At 36.2% G+C, this 15,943-nt stretch overlaps 1 pseudogene; it reads left to right on the forward strand.

Moving 5' to 3' along the window:
* The first annotated feature begins 2,357 nt into the window (after positions 1 to 2,357).
* Positions 2,358 to 2,945, forward strand: LOC102730728 (rRNA-processing protein FCF1 homolog pseudogene; annotated as a pseudogene).
* Positions 2,946 to 15,943: the final 12,998 nt, after the last annotated feature.

Raw genomic sequence — 15,943 nt, forward strand, 5'->3', positions numbered from 1 at the left:
TTCAGCTTTCATTTTTGCCCTTAGAGACTCTATGTTGCCATTAATTGATTTCTCCATTCTAGCCATTGTCTTCACAATTGCTAGCCTGAATTCCATCTCTGACATCTTGGTTATATCTGCATCCATTTGTAAATCTGCGCATAAGTCATGATCTCTGAGTCTTTTCTATTTTGGGGGCTCCTCCTCCTAGTCATTCTGATGATGGATGTTTGAGGGAATGTATAGAGTCCAAATTATTGACCAGAACCCAAGCAAGATGCACCTGTTTTCTTGGGACTTTAGGGTTGCTGGCCTCTTGTTTTCCCAGCCTGTCTTCTGGGGGAGGGGCCTGCCGCGCTGTTATTCAGGCAATCCTGTTTGGGCGGAGTTGCCCTGCCCCCCTGTGGCAGGGGATGGGCTCAATGGGAATCAGTTTTGGGGGCTTTTGTTCTCTGGCGGCTTTCTGCATCTCTACCACGAGTCAGAGCAGAAGAGACCATTTCCAACTCTCTGCCTCAGAGCAGAGAGATCGCAGTCTGTTCTTCAGTGAGCTCTCCAGGCCACACTGTCTGTGTTACTGTCTGTGCTGCTATAAACTGCAGCGTTCTGGGTTGTGCGCCCCTCCTCAATGCCCCCAGTCCTGCCTCCAGGTTGGGGCACGTCTCTGCCCTTTGTGCTTCTAAAACTGCCAGACGCTCCCAGTTCTCCCGTGCGACCCCTGCCGCTCTGGGTTTCCACCCCAGGGGCTGCCCTAAAGTCCTTTCCCCACCCCTACCAGTCTGCGAGTCTGTGCCCCATCCGCAGCACGCAAGACTGTCGCTCACCAGCGGTGTAGGATACCCACAGCCAGGCACCCTCCCGCTGCCGTTTATCCTCCGAAATCTGCCTGCGGAATCAGGGCTCCCCGCTTCATACCTCAAAACCAACCACCTGTGATATTCTGTTTGTAGAGATCCAGATCTTCTTATATCTCAGGCTGATTTCATGGGTGCTCAGAGTGGTCTGGTAGATGTCCAGCTCAATTCTGCGGACCAGTTGAAATAGGGTCCCCTACTCCTCCGCCATCTTTCACCACCCCTCAAAAAAAAATTATTAAAAAAAAAAACAAAAACCTGGCAACAGGCTGGGTATGACCTATTTTTCCCTAGTTTTAATACTGAAGATATTCAAGCATGTTAAAGCATTCTTTCTAAGATGTTTCAAGTAATTTATACAGCCCATCAGAGTTTATTTGGTCATTTTTGCTACCAATTATTTCCCACAAAAAATTGCATAATTATGTCTGTCTTAGCAAATTTCACATGTTTTTAAGAGGTAAATATGTGTGTCTTTGCAACCTATAACTATATTGGAAGCTCTGGATTGTTTTTAAACTCCCTCACTGTCATTATCTTAGCTTCTTTATCCTTGTAAACAAAGATTGTAGTTCCTTCCCACAGTAAATAAATCTTAGTACAAGCACTAAACTCATAGTGCATGGGTTCAAATACAAACTCCATCACTTAAAAGCTGTGAATTTAGGCAAGATGCTTCTCTCTCCATGCCTCAGTTTTCTTGAGTGAAAACTGGTAATCATGATAATATGCTTTATAGTGTTGTCACAGGCTTAACTGTGATAATACCTAAAGTTCTTATAACAGTACCAGGGCACATAGTAAGTACTTGATAAATATTAGGTATTACTCTTCTTATTAATTAAAACATTTAGTTTATATAGTACAGGACAAATATTGCACATGTAAGTCAGTTTCTTTCCCCAGTTAAAAAAATCCATAGAAAGGAAATAAAAGATATCAATTAATTCGTGGAACAAACATTTATTTTCTCACTTTAACTTTTTTTCCTATGATAGGAGGTCATTGGCTCCTGTGGATAATAACTTGAGCCCTTGGCTGAGAGTACCAGCCTACCATTCCTGACAGCCTGCCCTACAGATTTCTCACTTTCTTAGTCAGGGTCCACCATCCCACAAGCCAATTGACTGCAGCAATGTATCTCCTCCTTGTTCTGCTTCTCCAATAGAACTCTGTCTGATTTGTGATTCACTGAGGACTTAGATGTACCAGTCTGGAGTTAGAGGAAGGATCTTGGTTAGACACAGAATTTGAGACTCATGGGCATGTAGATGTTAAACATAGACCTTGAGAATGGATGCAATTTCCTGTGCAATGAGTAGAGATATGAAAAAATAAAAAGACTGAGGATGGAGCTGTGTGTGGGCGGGAAGGATGCTGAGAGGTTGAAATGAAAAAGAATAAAGGAAGGAGTCTGAAGATTAGCCAGAGACATGGTTAAAGTGAGTCTAAAGGAAGTCAAGTCCTAGAAGCCAAATGAAAAAGTTGTTTTAAAGAGGAAGGACTAAGAAGTAAGAGTGTGGCATGAACAGGGGGAAGCAAAAGAAAGCAAGAATGTATGTGGCCGTGAAGTGAACGCTTAAGTCTCTGAAATCAGAGGCTTAAAGAGAAGGAAAGATTAAAACCTAAAAAAAAAAGAAAGATCTCAGTCCACTCAAGGAAGAAGTCCCCCAATATCCTTCCTGCTTATTCTTCCAATATAACACAGCTGAGCCCACCTGACCACATCCTGGTTGATACCAACTTTATCCACTTTTCCATTAAACACAAACTTGCCTTAGTCCAGTCAGTTATGGGCCATCCATATGCCATGTGTATCCTTGCAGAAATAACTGTGTAATGGCTGTCATTGAGAAATGACAGCAGAAGTATCATGTGGCTCTAAGGATTGCCAAGGATCCAAGATTTGAGTAATTACTGTAACACACAAAGAAACAAATGCAGACGACTGCTTAGTACAGAGTAACTCAGTGCAGGTGTTATCTTGTGGTCACCAAGACCCTAAATAAAGGAAGGATCCGGAAGATCCCTGGAGTTCTCATCATATACGTTTCTAACCAGAGGTACAACATTGAGCAGATACCAGGTGATTCTGGAGCCCTTTGGTTCTAATCCTTAGAAGATAGAGAGTTCCTCTGCCTTTACCAGCTTGTTCTGTTGCCCGTTCATAGAGTAGTACATGATAGCATGAATTATTCCACTTACCCATTTGCTCTGTTATGAGCTAGCTGAGTATGGTTAGATACACCCAGTTTTTGGTGTTGTTTTGAAATTGATATTTTGTATCATTTTAAACTTTATTGTATCTTTTTATAAATCCAATGATTGCTCACATAAAAAATAAGACTGATAACCTGAAGAATGAGAAAAATAATAAATGGTAAAGTGAAATATTTATGGATTAGGTCAGATCAAAATTATGGATTTCTTTTCTACACAGGACATCATGGACAAAATTAACAGTCTGGAAGAATATATTTTCAGGATCTAAAATGAAACAAGGTATTGCTATGTGGAATATATCAACCATACCTTCAAATCACCAACAATAACAACAAGAGACATTAAACTTGGTAGAGAAAAAGGAATAAAAATGTAATTTAATAAAAGGGAAAGTATATATGAAGAGAGAGTCCATGTTTTTAGTAATTAGGAAAAATGGTTATTAAAATAATTGTGTGATATATTTTTATACCATCATATTGACAAAAATTAGAAAGTGAGAGAATTTTAGCTGCTGGCCACGGGTGAAAATGGAACCATTTGGGCTTCTGCTGGTGAGATGTAAACTGGCACAGACTTTCTGGAGAGCAATCTATCAAATTTAATGAAATTAAGTGTGCGTTAATCTAATATCACTGCTGGTTTTACTCCCCACCCCCCAACCTAACAGCCCGAAGGAAAACTCATGCATAGAACCATATGGTGGCAAATACAGGATGCTCTTTTTAGCATTGTTTTACACAAGCAGAGAATTGAAAGCAGTCTAGATGTCCTGTAAAGGTGATAAATAAAATAAATACAGTGGGTTCTTTCAGTGGAATATAATGCACTAGAAATAGTGAATGAGAGTTATATGCAGCTAAATGAATAAATACAAAAGGGAGAAAAAATTAAAAATGCTAGGTCAGTGTTCTCTATGTGAATTAAATCTGCATAAGAAGAACTATATTAAACTATACTATGTTTTTTTGAAGGAAACTTACCGGTCTCAGGTCAGGTACTAAGCACTTTATAGTGCCTACTTGTGTGTGGATGAGGAGGATGGGTGAGGAGATGATAATTTTTCAAAATAATGGGAAGAATATTGCAGAGATGATGGGTATGGTTTCCCATGAATTTCAGAGTATCTGAAGTTAAAAAAAAAAAAGTTTAAAGAGCATACCCCCATAATCACCATTCCAAAGCTTCAGTCAGCATTCTTTCTTTCTTTTTTTTTTAAGATTTTATTTATTTATTTGACAGAGAGAGACACAACCAGAGAGGGAACACAAGCAGGGGGAGTGGGGGAGGGAGAAGCAGGCTTCCTGCTGAGCAGGGAGCCCGATGCGGGGCTCGATCCCAGGACCCTGGGATCATGACCTGAGCCGAAGGCAGACGCTTAACGAGTGAGCCACCCAGGTGCCCAGCATTATTTCTTTGATTACTCAGTGTTCCCTTGTTGAAAATTGCAAGCAAAATGAACTTTCATTTCTTCTTCCTTGTTGGTAAAAGATTTCTCTGTTCAGCGAAGTAAGAAAAACAGGCTTCTCAGGAACCTCCATGCTGATCTGTGTTTACTCTCTGATCATTAAATGGTGTCTTACTTTTTCTAATTAAATTTTTCCCTAATAGAGTTGCCTTAGAGTAGATCAACTGAAGTTCCTTTGACGTGATGAAGTAGGGATAAGCACATAAGTCTTTATATTCTTTTTAAGTTGCTATTGTTCACAACCTCAAATCTTCAAATGGCAAGTTTATGCATCTGTTTTCTTTTTTTTTTTTTTAAAGATTTTATTTATTTATTTGAGAGAGAGAGAATGAGAGACAGAGAGCATGAGAGGGAGGAGGGTAAGAGGGAGAAGCAGACTCCCCGCCGAGCAGGGAGCCCGATGCGGGACTCGATTCCGGGACTCCAGGATCATGACCTGAGCCGAAGGCAGTCGCTTAACTAACTGAGTCACCCAGGCGCCCAACATCTCTGTTTTCTTACTAAATAATTTATAATCTCAAGTATTATATGAAATTAATAAGTGAATAGGCAGCACTCTGGGGATGCAATCTCATAAAAAAATAGCGCCGATGGAGGTTCTTTTTCCAACTTATTATATTTCCAGTGTACAATAGCCTAGGCACGTTATGCTAAATTTGGCCCAAGAGGAAATGTAGTTTTCAAAATATTGACCAAATCAGAGAACTGTCATGTAACATTCCTTTCCTAGTGACCTCTAAAAGTGTTTTTTCCTAAACCCATTTGATTTGTGTTATTTGAAGTGCTGCTTCCTTCTTCTGGCCTTCTCTCTTAACTTTGTGACTGTCAAGGGGGGATTTGCTTTGAATGTCCGTACAAGTTAATTGATTAATACGGTGATATAGTCTAGGTCAGAAACTGCCACACAGTCTGATGTATTGATTGCACTATCAATTGAAATACTGAAATAACATTATGTAGAAAAACTGGGCAGATTTTTTTTTTTTTTTATCTAGACCCATAGTATTGTGAAAGCAATGAAGGTGGAGGGACATCTCCCTTGAACTAGCATGTTTTACTTAGTATGCAACAAAAGGAATGATACAGCTAACAGAAATTTTTATTTGATCAAGAAATATAGCCATCTGTAGGAGATTTCATAAGGCATGGCCTGAGCAGGAAATGTCTTCAGGCTCACATAAAATTAGGTCATTGTCCGATGTGCCTTCAAACAATTAGGATGTTAAAAACTAAATGTCCACTTTGGGAATCTAATTTTGGCTCTCTTATTATCCTGAAATACTGGAGGAGGGAGAATTTGTCTAGAAGAGGAAGAATGGAGCTTTCATTTGGGGGGAAAGAGAGCTATCAAGATGTCCACATTGACATACCAGTGACAGTAAGCAAAACAAGCCTTTGTTTCTGCTAGGGCTAGCCTCCATTTCTGTGGTCAAAAGTTAATACCACACTGATTTCAAAATTTGATAGAAACCTTTTTGTAAGATGCAAGAAAGTTAAACAAATTGCCTCAAAGTCAAGAATATCTTTAACCAGAAATTATAGTGTCTATGTCTACCAATCTTTCTCCTCAGTTTTGACAGGAAGCAGAGAAACTAACCAAGTGAAAAAAAACATTTCCCTCTATTACTTATTTCATAAAAGAAAACATACGGTTTGAACTCTACTCATTTCACAATGATTTAAAACTCAGAATTGGAAAGATGGCTCCCAGCTCCACACCATTCAGTTTTTGCTTTAGCAGATGAACACTTAGAGCCAAGCAAATATATCTAGGCTAGTTGTTTTTTTTTTCTTTTTTCAGATGTAGTACAGAGTGGAGTCCTATGGCACAAAAGAAATATAAGACAGCAGTGAATATATGTAAAACAAAAAACCATAGAAATGCTGTGAATAAAGCAGAAAGAGAGTCTGTAGGCTGCTCTGCTCCTTCATTCTTGTCCCTCACGCAACCTCTGCCACCCTCCCCCGCACAAATGAAACCTTAAGGTTTTTCTTTACATAACATAGTTTGCAAACCACTGGTCTACATTGTGCCCCAAAATATTCATTCCTATTTTCTCAAATGCTATGCATATTTTCCCAACTTAAATCTTAAATGACATAGAATCAGGATTCTTAGATTACAGAGAAAATCAAAGACATATGGAGTTTTATTCTGCTAATCACACCACAATCATTTTTGAATAGGTCTATGGCTGATACAAACCATGACATGGTATTTTTTTAGTTTTTTTTCCCCATGATACAGCAACCTATTTTGTCTACAAATCATATTCAAGTCAGCCTCCTGCACACTGTAGTTCTTGTCACAAAAGGTATCTTAATGCTCCCTTCAGACTTGGTGCCTGCAGAAGAGGCAGTCCCTCAGTCCCATAGCAGTTGGCTACTTATCTCTCATTCCCTAAAGGGTATTATCTGTATAGATATTGTATTTAGAATATCTACATACATCTACCTATCAATAGATTATATATATATATACACACACACATTCATTTCTGAAGTTTTCATGACTATTTTGAGTATAAGTTTGAATTCTGTGACTACAAGTTCTGACTTGGGAAGAAATACTACCCTTTATGGATATAAGAATTTAAAACTATGATATTAGGAGAGGAGGTTGTATTAGTTTCCTGTGGCTGCCACGACAAATGATCAAAAATTGGTGGCTTAAAACAATAGAAATATATTGCCTCATGATTCAGGATCCTAGAAGGGTTAAGCCCAGGTATTGGCAGAACCGTGTTTCCTCTGTGACCTCTTGGGGAGAATTTGTTCTTTGCCTCTTACAGCTACCAGTAGATGGCCTGGCATTCAGCCTCACTCTGATCTCTGCCTCTATGGTCACTTTGTTTCTACATCTTCTGTCTGTGTCTTCTCCTCTTCTGTCTCAAATCTCCCTCTATATTTCTCTTATGAGGACACTTGTCCTTGGATTTAGGGTCCACCCAGATAATCCAGATGATCTCCTCATCTCAAGATGTTTTTTTTTTAAGACTTTATTTATTTATTTGGGGATGGGGGAAGGAGCGGAGGAAGAGGGACAAGGAGACTCCATGCTGAGCACAGAGCCTGACGCGGGGCTCCATCCCATGACCCCAAGATCATGACCTGAGCTGAAATCAAGAGTTGGAGGCTGAACCAAGTGAGCCACCTAGGTGCCCCTCATCTCAAGATTTTTAATGTAATTACATCTATAAAGGCCCTGTATCTAAGTAAGGTAATATTTATAGGTACTAGAAATTAGAACATGGATGTAACTTTTGGGTAAATTGTATTTAACTAATTTCTCACATACTTACCCTAATCTGATGGTTTTACCACCTCCCCACCTTTCTCCCAAACACATACCCAGTTTGAGGCCCCTGTCATCAGTAGTATTAATATTTTATACTTTTCCATTGACTCAGTTTAGCTAAATTATAATTAGATATTTTTATGATTATTTGATTAATGTGTGGATCATAATATTTCAGGGCAAAGACTTTGTCCCTTAGCTTGTCATTGTATCCCCAATATTCAGCAGATTGCATGCCACATACTGTAAATTCAACAAACATTTTAGGAATGAATCAATAGAATGAATGGGTAAACTGAGAACAGGTGAACAGATGATTGGTTGGCTGGAAGAAATAAGTTCTGAACAGAGACAAGGACTAGGGAAGAGAGAGAAGATTGTCCTTTGCCTTTCTTGACTACTGGCTTGAGTTGTAACTGGACAGATCAAGAGATTGGGAAGGCCGTAGGAGATTATGTAGCTGAGAAAATCTGAGTAAATTTTACTATGCTGAGGTGCGTTTGCATACCACATTTCAACTATGTCTTCTGTTGTTTGTGCTAGGCATAATAAAAATAGTTTCTCATCCTCCTTTAATTCTGAAAAACAGAGTGATCTCTTCATCTTTAAGATATTCTCTGGGACCAAAAGTAGCTACAGCTGCATGAAAAAGGACTGCAGGTACTACTAATATGGAGTAAAATGTGAGATGGTCAGGTATGTTAAAGTCCTGTGTCTGTCCACAGTATGATTAACACTGTACGATTGAAGTCATTAAGTTCACAAAGCTTTGAATTTTTTATCATGCTTGATTGTGAAGAATCATGAATAGAATCAGTCTTCTCATTTTTCTGTTGAGGATTCTAAAGCTCAGGGAGTTAGTGCACAGAACAAGTATATGCTAAATCTGGAACTTAAATTTACATACAGGACTCTCAATCTATGTGCTCTTCAAGTATTATTACATATCTCACGCATCATGTTTCCCTGTATCTTGTTTTATGATGTAATTGGTTGAACTATATAAAATGACCATTTTTATGTGTCAAAATGGCCAAATTTGAGTAATTACATATGGTTCGGCTGATAAAAACTGGACCTTTAGAAAGTCAAGTAAACCTCATATTCGTAGATAACAATGTGGAAAAATTCCACATTGTTTTTATTTTAGTAAAAAGAATAACATAGAGAAATAAAAAATATCATGAAGGTTAGGAAATGAGATGTATTTAATCATAATTAAGACTCATTATATGATGAGTTAGGCTTGATACCTCCCCCAAATTTGTGCTTATTCATTGTTCTTTTAAAACTATCTGGACCTATGCTAGTTGATATTTGAAGCATAAGTATGTTACTTACCACCTGGCATATTTAGGGTACATGTGAAGTGATGCTAAAGCTGACTATTGGAAGAACCTGAAATTAAATACACAGAAAATATGTAAAATGTCATAAGTTCAAGAATTAAAAATACCCAGAAAAGAGTATTTTTTTGGAGAAGGTTAATATGGAAAACTCTTATCTTTGAATTCAATAACATGAATATTTACATCTATGTATGTGTGTTTTGTCCCAGATTTCATTATCAAAATCCTTCAGTCCATTGATCCCCAGAGATATGAGATGACCTTCTTGGGTTAGTAATTCAGGATAGTTTTATACACTCTGAATAAAAATAGAAGTCCTCCAAAATACAAAAGTAAATACAGGAGTCCAAAAAACGATAGTGTTGAAAGGCAATACAATCAATAAAGTGAATTCAAGTGAAAAGAAAACCAGTCTCATTATTTCACAGGGCTATATATGAACCTATTTTCATATATTTACCAAGGTGCTGAAACTAATTATATGACTAGAGCGAACATGTATATTTACTGTTGTATTACCTAAAATGTGTATAGCCCTGTTGAATCTAAATACAAAGAATGATTTTTCCTCCTCCAATTAATATGAAATACAAAACATGCCTTCATTTTTTCTGATTGACAGCCCCAATTTTGGATATATATTCTAACTAATGGAATGAAAATTGCAATACATGAATCAATTACAGTTGTTCAATTGTCTATTTTATAAAGTGAGAACAGTTTAGATTATATATGATTTCATTGTGTATGTGTCATAGTATCTTAACTGACAACACTACCATTGGTAAATTTGGTTTTAATGAGGAGCTTATCTGAATGCACACAGCCCTATCCAATTGCTCATTTCCTATCTATTGTTATTTATGGAAGAAATAGATCTTTATTAATATTCAAATTTTTTCATATTTGCATTTGACACAAGAGTTTACTTGGAATTGGATAGGGTCTTCAAACAATACCATACAGGTGGTATCTGTATGGTACTAAACAAGTGAAGTAGAGTTCTATCCCTAATATGATCTCTCCCCACCCCGAAAAAAAATTTAAAAAGAGGAAAAAAAGTAAAGCACTTTTGTTGATTCAGTGACCAATAAGATGCCTCAAATATTCCACTTCAGTCTTGTCCAAGTTCATGGACACTAGCATATTTTATATAGCAATTTTAGGGAAACTAAAGTGAGTTGACAGCTTTTAGTTCTTCCATGTGTCTAGTTGCTCAAGCCAACTGATATGAATTGGACAACCCCAAAAATAAATGCTATACTAGCGCTACCAGCCAGTTTTCAATTAATGGAATGGCAATGTAAAGGCAGCCTTGGTGTTTATCTAAGGAGTCTTACAATGCTATAATGTTGAAAGTTTTCCTATAGTCAGAGAAGCAAGGCTTGAATATTTTCACCATGATAACAGTCCTTTGCAATTTTTGCTTTTGCATTTTGAAATGTCAATTTTATGACATAATGAAAGAGGTGCCTTATAGAAAATAATTGAATCTTTCTGAATGATAATATTATGGAAAACTTTTTTCTTGATACTCTAGATTTCTAAATTTACCACTGTGAGTATGTGTTTACTTACTAAAAGCAGAGAAACAAAAAGTCATCTAACTAACAGCAGGAGAATGGAAATGTTAAAAAAAAAAAGAGAGAAAGATTGAGGGAATGAGGAAGGAGGGGGAAAAAAAAGGATTGAGAAATTTGTTGGTTAAAGTATTCTAAGTTTTTCATCTGTTAGTGATGTCTTACTACTTAGCTATATGAATTTCTGCCACTTCACCTCTTCAGAACAGTTTCCTAGTATCTAAAATGAAGAGGTCAGATATGATGATCTCCAGGATCCTTGAAGCTCTAACATTAACTTCATATATTGGTTCAACTTTCTGCTATTTTGGTAAAGTTGATTCTTCTAATTTCTTGCATTATTATAGTGAGTACTTAGAGTCTTGAGGGACAGAAATTCTACATATTTTTCTAAGCACAATAATTGATACTATGAATTGATATTTACGTAGCATTTCAGACCTAGGTAGAACCATGTGTAGTTCCATTAATAACTGACTCAGGGTTATACACATAAATATTGGCTGAAATATTCTTTCAATCCAAAACTCCTGTCACCCAGTGCTATTTTTTACTATATCATGCTGCCCTTCTTTCATAATAAGAAAACAGGAACTACCAAGAACTTCCAAAATCTTATTTCTGCTTGCAAATATTGTTTTTCAAACTTGAACTTAATTAGAAAAATATTATTTTCCTTGTACAGTGCAAAAGGTTGAGCTACATTGCCATTTTAAAAAATGAAATAAAATATTTTGGAACTTACTGGTGTATATTTAGTTTTCTAGCATATAATCACAAAATCCCTTATAAAATTGCTTGGGAATCCATTCCTGTATGCATGCAATTTACTGATGTGCATAGGCAAATTTATTTTTCTATATTCACAATGATACGTATTTGCTACTTTCTAAGTAAGCTGCATTGTTGAATTGATATAAACAATAATCAGAAAACTCCATTGGCCACATTTGGTTTTCATAGTGCAGTACCTAAAATAAGTAACTGGATAGATCATAACTAGCAAAAATATTTGTCACCTATATAGAAAACAATATTTATTTTTGAAAATTAGTATTCAACATTAAATACTCATATGGAACTATAAACCATGATGGGCCAAGAAAATACAAAGAGTCAAGAAAATATAATATAGATCACAGTTATTTAAAAATGTCAATGGGCACACACATTCTGATATAATACAAAGTCCCCAATGCATAGCAATGCATCAGAACAATGTCTTTTCCTCAGCCACTCTATCCTTTGCAGCGGTCATGTAGCATGAATTCATATAGAGAAATGGAATGCCTTTGAGAATTAACCATTGTAGAAATAACTTACAAAAGCCTCTCTCTCTCATTAAATTTAATCTGGGTCTTATGTGACTTGAGCTGGAACTTTCAATTTCACTGGGATGCCTGGAAATTTAGACAGTTTTTGAATGTTTGTTTTTCAAGTTAGTCTCAGTTACTTTTCTAAAGCATGACAGAAAATGAAATTCTAATGATGGGGGCTTAAAATTCTTAAAAATATGTATTTTTATTCCCTTAGTGATTTCCAGTTTACTTCTGTTAGTGTAAATTAGCATTCAAATGTAAACTAAAAAATAGATTTATTTTGTATTGACTACTTTATTTATGATGTTAAAGTAGTGCCTGTTTGCAATCAAAACTCACTCATGTTATGCAAAGTAATTTATTAATTCAGGCAGTTACATTCACTTTTTCATTCATCCGTTTATTTGCTCAATCATTTAACATATATTTTTGAGCATCAACTATGTGCCAGATATCATAGCAATAGGAAGATAAGGGTGAACAAAACAGTCTGAATCCTTATTCTCAGGGAATTTACAATCTAGTGGGTAGAGACAGAAAATAAACAACAGTATCATGAGGTGATATATTTTGTCAATAAAAATAAAGCAGGATTAGAGTAGAGAGAGTGATTGAGTGAGAATGCCATTTTTCATAAGGTGGCAAAAGAAAGCTTTCCCAATATGATGACATTTGAAAAGAGCCTTGTATGAAGTGAGGGAACAAGCTATGACAAACCTATGAATAAATTCTGTGAAATGTTGCTAATCAGCATAATGTATTATCTATCTGAAATGTAAGAATTAGTAAAAAATTATTTTTTTGCAGATCGGTCAAATAGATTGGTTATTTTAAGATTCTATACATTGAAAAATGAAATTGAATGCTTACTTATATTTCACTTCCTTAATTCTTCCAGATTTTCACAATATCCACTTAATTCACATTAATGATATAATAAAAACAGAACAGAGGTCATTTTGAGTCAACATTAGGGAATCAAGCTTTGTTACAGGAATGAATGAATGAATGAGTGACTAGAGTTACATAGATGGAAGGGCCCATCAGAGATCATCTAAAAATCATGCTAACTCTTCAGTAACGGTGGTCATGCAATTTTTTTAACATATCCAGAAACCACACATTCATATCATAGAGTAGCCCACTCATTCTTTTGACAGCTTCATTAATTAGAAAGATAATACATATATTAAACTGAAATTTATTTCTATAAAGGTAGGGTGGCTGTCTGCCCTTTGGATTCATATAGATATAATTCTGGTGACCTGGCCTAAGAAGTACTCATCCTTAGGCTGGGGTGAGATTCCTAAATGTAACTGCTGTCATCAGTGTTCCGAGTCTCCTTGGGAAACGGTATGGATAGTGTGAGAAGTAGGCTGTTCGCCAAATTGAGCTGAAGCTCTGATTTGCCTCTGGTGTATATTCCATTTCTTCCTCAATAGGTCAATCCCAACTGTCCTCATTATGTGTCAAGTAGCTTTTGATGCCAACGATATCAGGGCTAAAATGTTGATAGTTCAACCTAGATCATGACAGTACACTTAAAAGACATTTTTTACCTTGTTTTTTTCTTACCCTCTTGATCCCAATCTGAAAGGTCTAATGCCATTTTGCTCATTCATAAACATAATGTCTCTTTCATTCACCTTACAGTAACCAAGCAAATGCTTTGCAATAATGAGCCCTCGTTTGGATTTTTAAATTAATGTTGTTAGGCTTCATTTTTATTCCATCAGTGAGGAGCTGATATATATGGTAAAATATCCTAGAACACTAATGCTTTGTTCCCTAAAATATGATTATAAATGTCAACAATTTTTTATAGATACTATTTTAAATTATAGCTCATAAATATTTCCCTTCTATCTTAAAGTGTGATGATTTCTTTGTGGAGTAACTGTTGGGGACACTTATGGAACTACTCTACCTATGAACTCCTATACTGTTTAATCCAGTTCTGCTGTCTTTTTCTGTTTTGGAGTGCCTGGAAAGATATTAAGTTCCCCATCTCCGGAGGTATTTTACAATACTTGGCAAAATCACAGTAGAAAAAAACAAGAATCAGAGGATTGAACCCAGTGACATTTAATATCACTTTATCACCTTAAGATGATAATACACTCTAATGTCAATATGTCATAGTGTTTTGTTAGGGTGGGTAGGAAGTAAGAGTTCCAGGTTTTACATAGACTTTGTGACAATCCTTGGACCCCTAAGAGACCTATTTATGTTTGAGCCTATTTTGCTTCTGTGTTCCTAAGTTTGTTGCATTAGTTTGAGACACCATATGTCTGGAACCAAATCTGTCTGCAGGTAAACAAACTGAGGGGCTCTCAGAGCTCACTCTGCTATGCCAGCACGAATCTAATACTCATTCAAAACCAATATTTTTCATTCATGATGGACACATTTATTAGCAGTTATATTTATTGATTTCACTGGCAAATAATCATTCATGTTATTGATTTTGTGGCTAACATGTTCTAACCATTATCTTTGGGAAAATGAACAGCATTGGTAGCTATCTGTCAACCCAGAATATGGAGGTTTTGATCTGTAAAATACCAGCTAACACATCCTAAAATAATTACCAGTGTTAGCACTCCTTCAGGTAGAAACTCTTAGAAACTAATTTGAAAGAAAAACAAATAATAGGATCTTTTTGTATGAGTACAAATTTCACTGTATGTTGCCATCTCCATGAAACGTGGCATTTTACAGCTTTGTTTTTAAGAAAGATTACAGAAAGCAATGAGCAAGAAATTGTTTCCAAAAATGGTCAGTAAGCATTGTTCCCACTTTGATTTTCCATGGTAATGAGTAACATAACTTTTAATCATAGATTTTCTAGCCAGTCATATTGACAAACATATCCTCTTTGTGTTCATTTCTGCAAAACAGAATATAGGCTGTTCTGTATGCTAACAAGGGAGCAAAAGCAATATGAACGAGATCAAAATACAAAAAGAGAGATAAAGCCAAATTCTGGAATAAAAGTGATAAATTTGTGGTGTAAATGTCTTTGACTTGAGGACCTATGAAGCAGGGAGCAAGATAATGTGGGAAAACAGAAGTGATGGTCTGTGCACTACATGCTTTAGAATATGTTAAGAGGTATGTAGGAACATTCATCTAGTCAGTAATCCAGTCACCTCTGCTCTCCTTGAAATTATAATTCTCTTTGCCAAGTGATTTAGGCTTTCAATAATGTCTCTCTATAAATAATGGGATAATGCAACACAGAAGTCAGTTTATCCCTGGTGAACCACTGGAAGACTTAATGCTACCATATTCCAATGTCAGTGCTTTAATAATTATATGAAGCTGAGGTCTGCTGATATGCTCTATCTATCTGAGGAAAAAAAATTTAAAAAAATAAGGTCCATTTGAAAGTGATCAAATAAAAGATGCTGGAGTTAAAAAAAAGAGACCTGTCTGTTCTACATCATGTTGCAAAGTATAGAAGAAAATTACTGGGAGCAATTTACCAGAGATTGCACTTACATTAGGGTCCTGAGACATGAGTTTAGTAGTGAATGTTAAGTAGAACAAGGAAGATGGGAGGTATGACTAGGTTGAGAGTGTAGACTGACTGACACTTTCTCCATTATAGGGCAAATTGTTCAGTGATGATGTGACAGAAAAGAACAAAGAGTTGGAAAATAAAACTCTCCAGTGATATTTTCCTCTTTTCATGAGTCTTGGATTGTTTTTGTTTTTTTTTTCTTAATTGTATCATTATCCTATATCTATTGATCCAGCCATTTGAGTATAAAATCTGGCCTAAAACAGAAGCTTCTCTTGGCTTTTAGTTATGGAAGTCTTCGTGTATGTATGTACATTCCTCCTAAGAAAGGAGAGAAATGTAGGAAG

The sequence above is a fragment of the Leptonychotes weddellii genome, chromosome 1, assembly GCF_054177405.1.
Source record: "Leptonychotes weddellii isolate Sample4059 chromosome 1, ASM5417740v2, whole genome shotgun sequence".
NCBI lineage: Eukaryota > Metazoa > Chordata > Mammalia > Carnivora > Phocidae > Leptonychotes > Leptonychotes weddellii.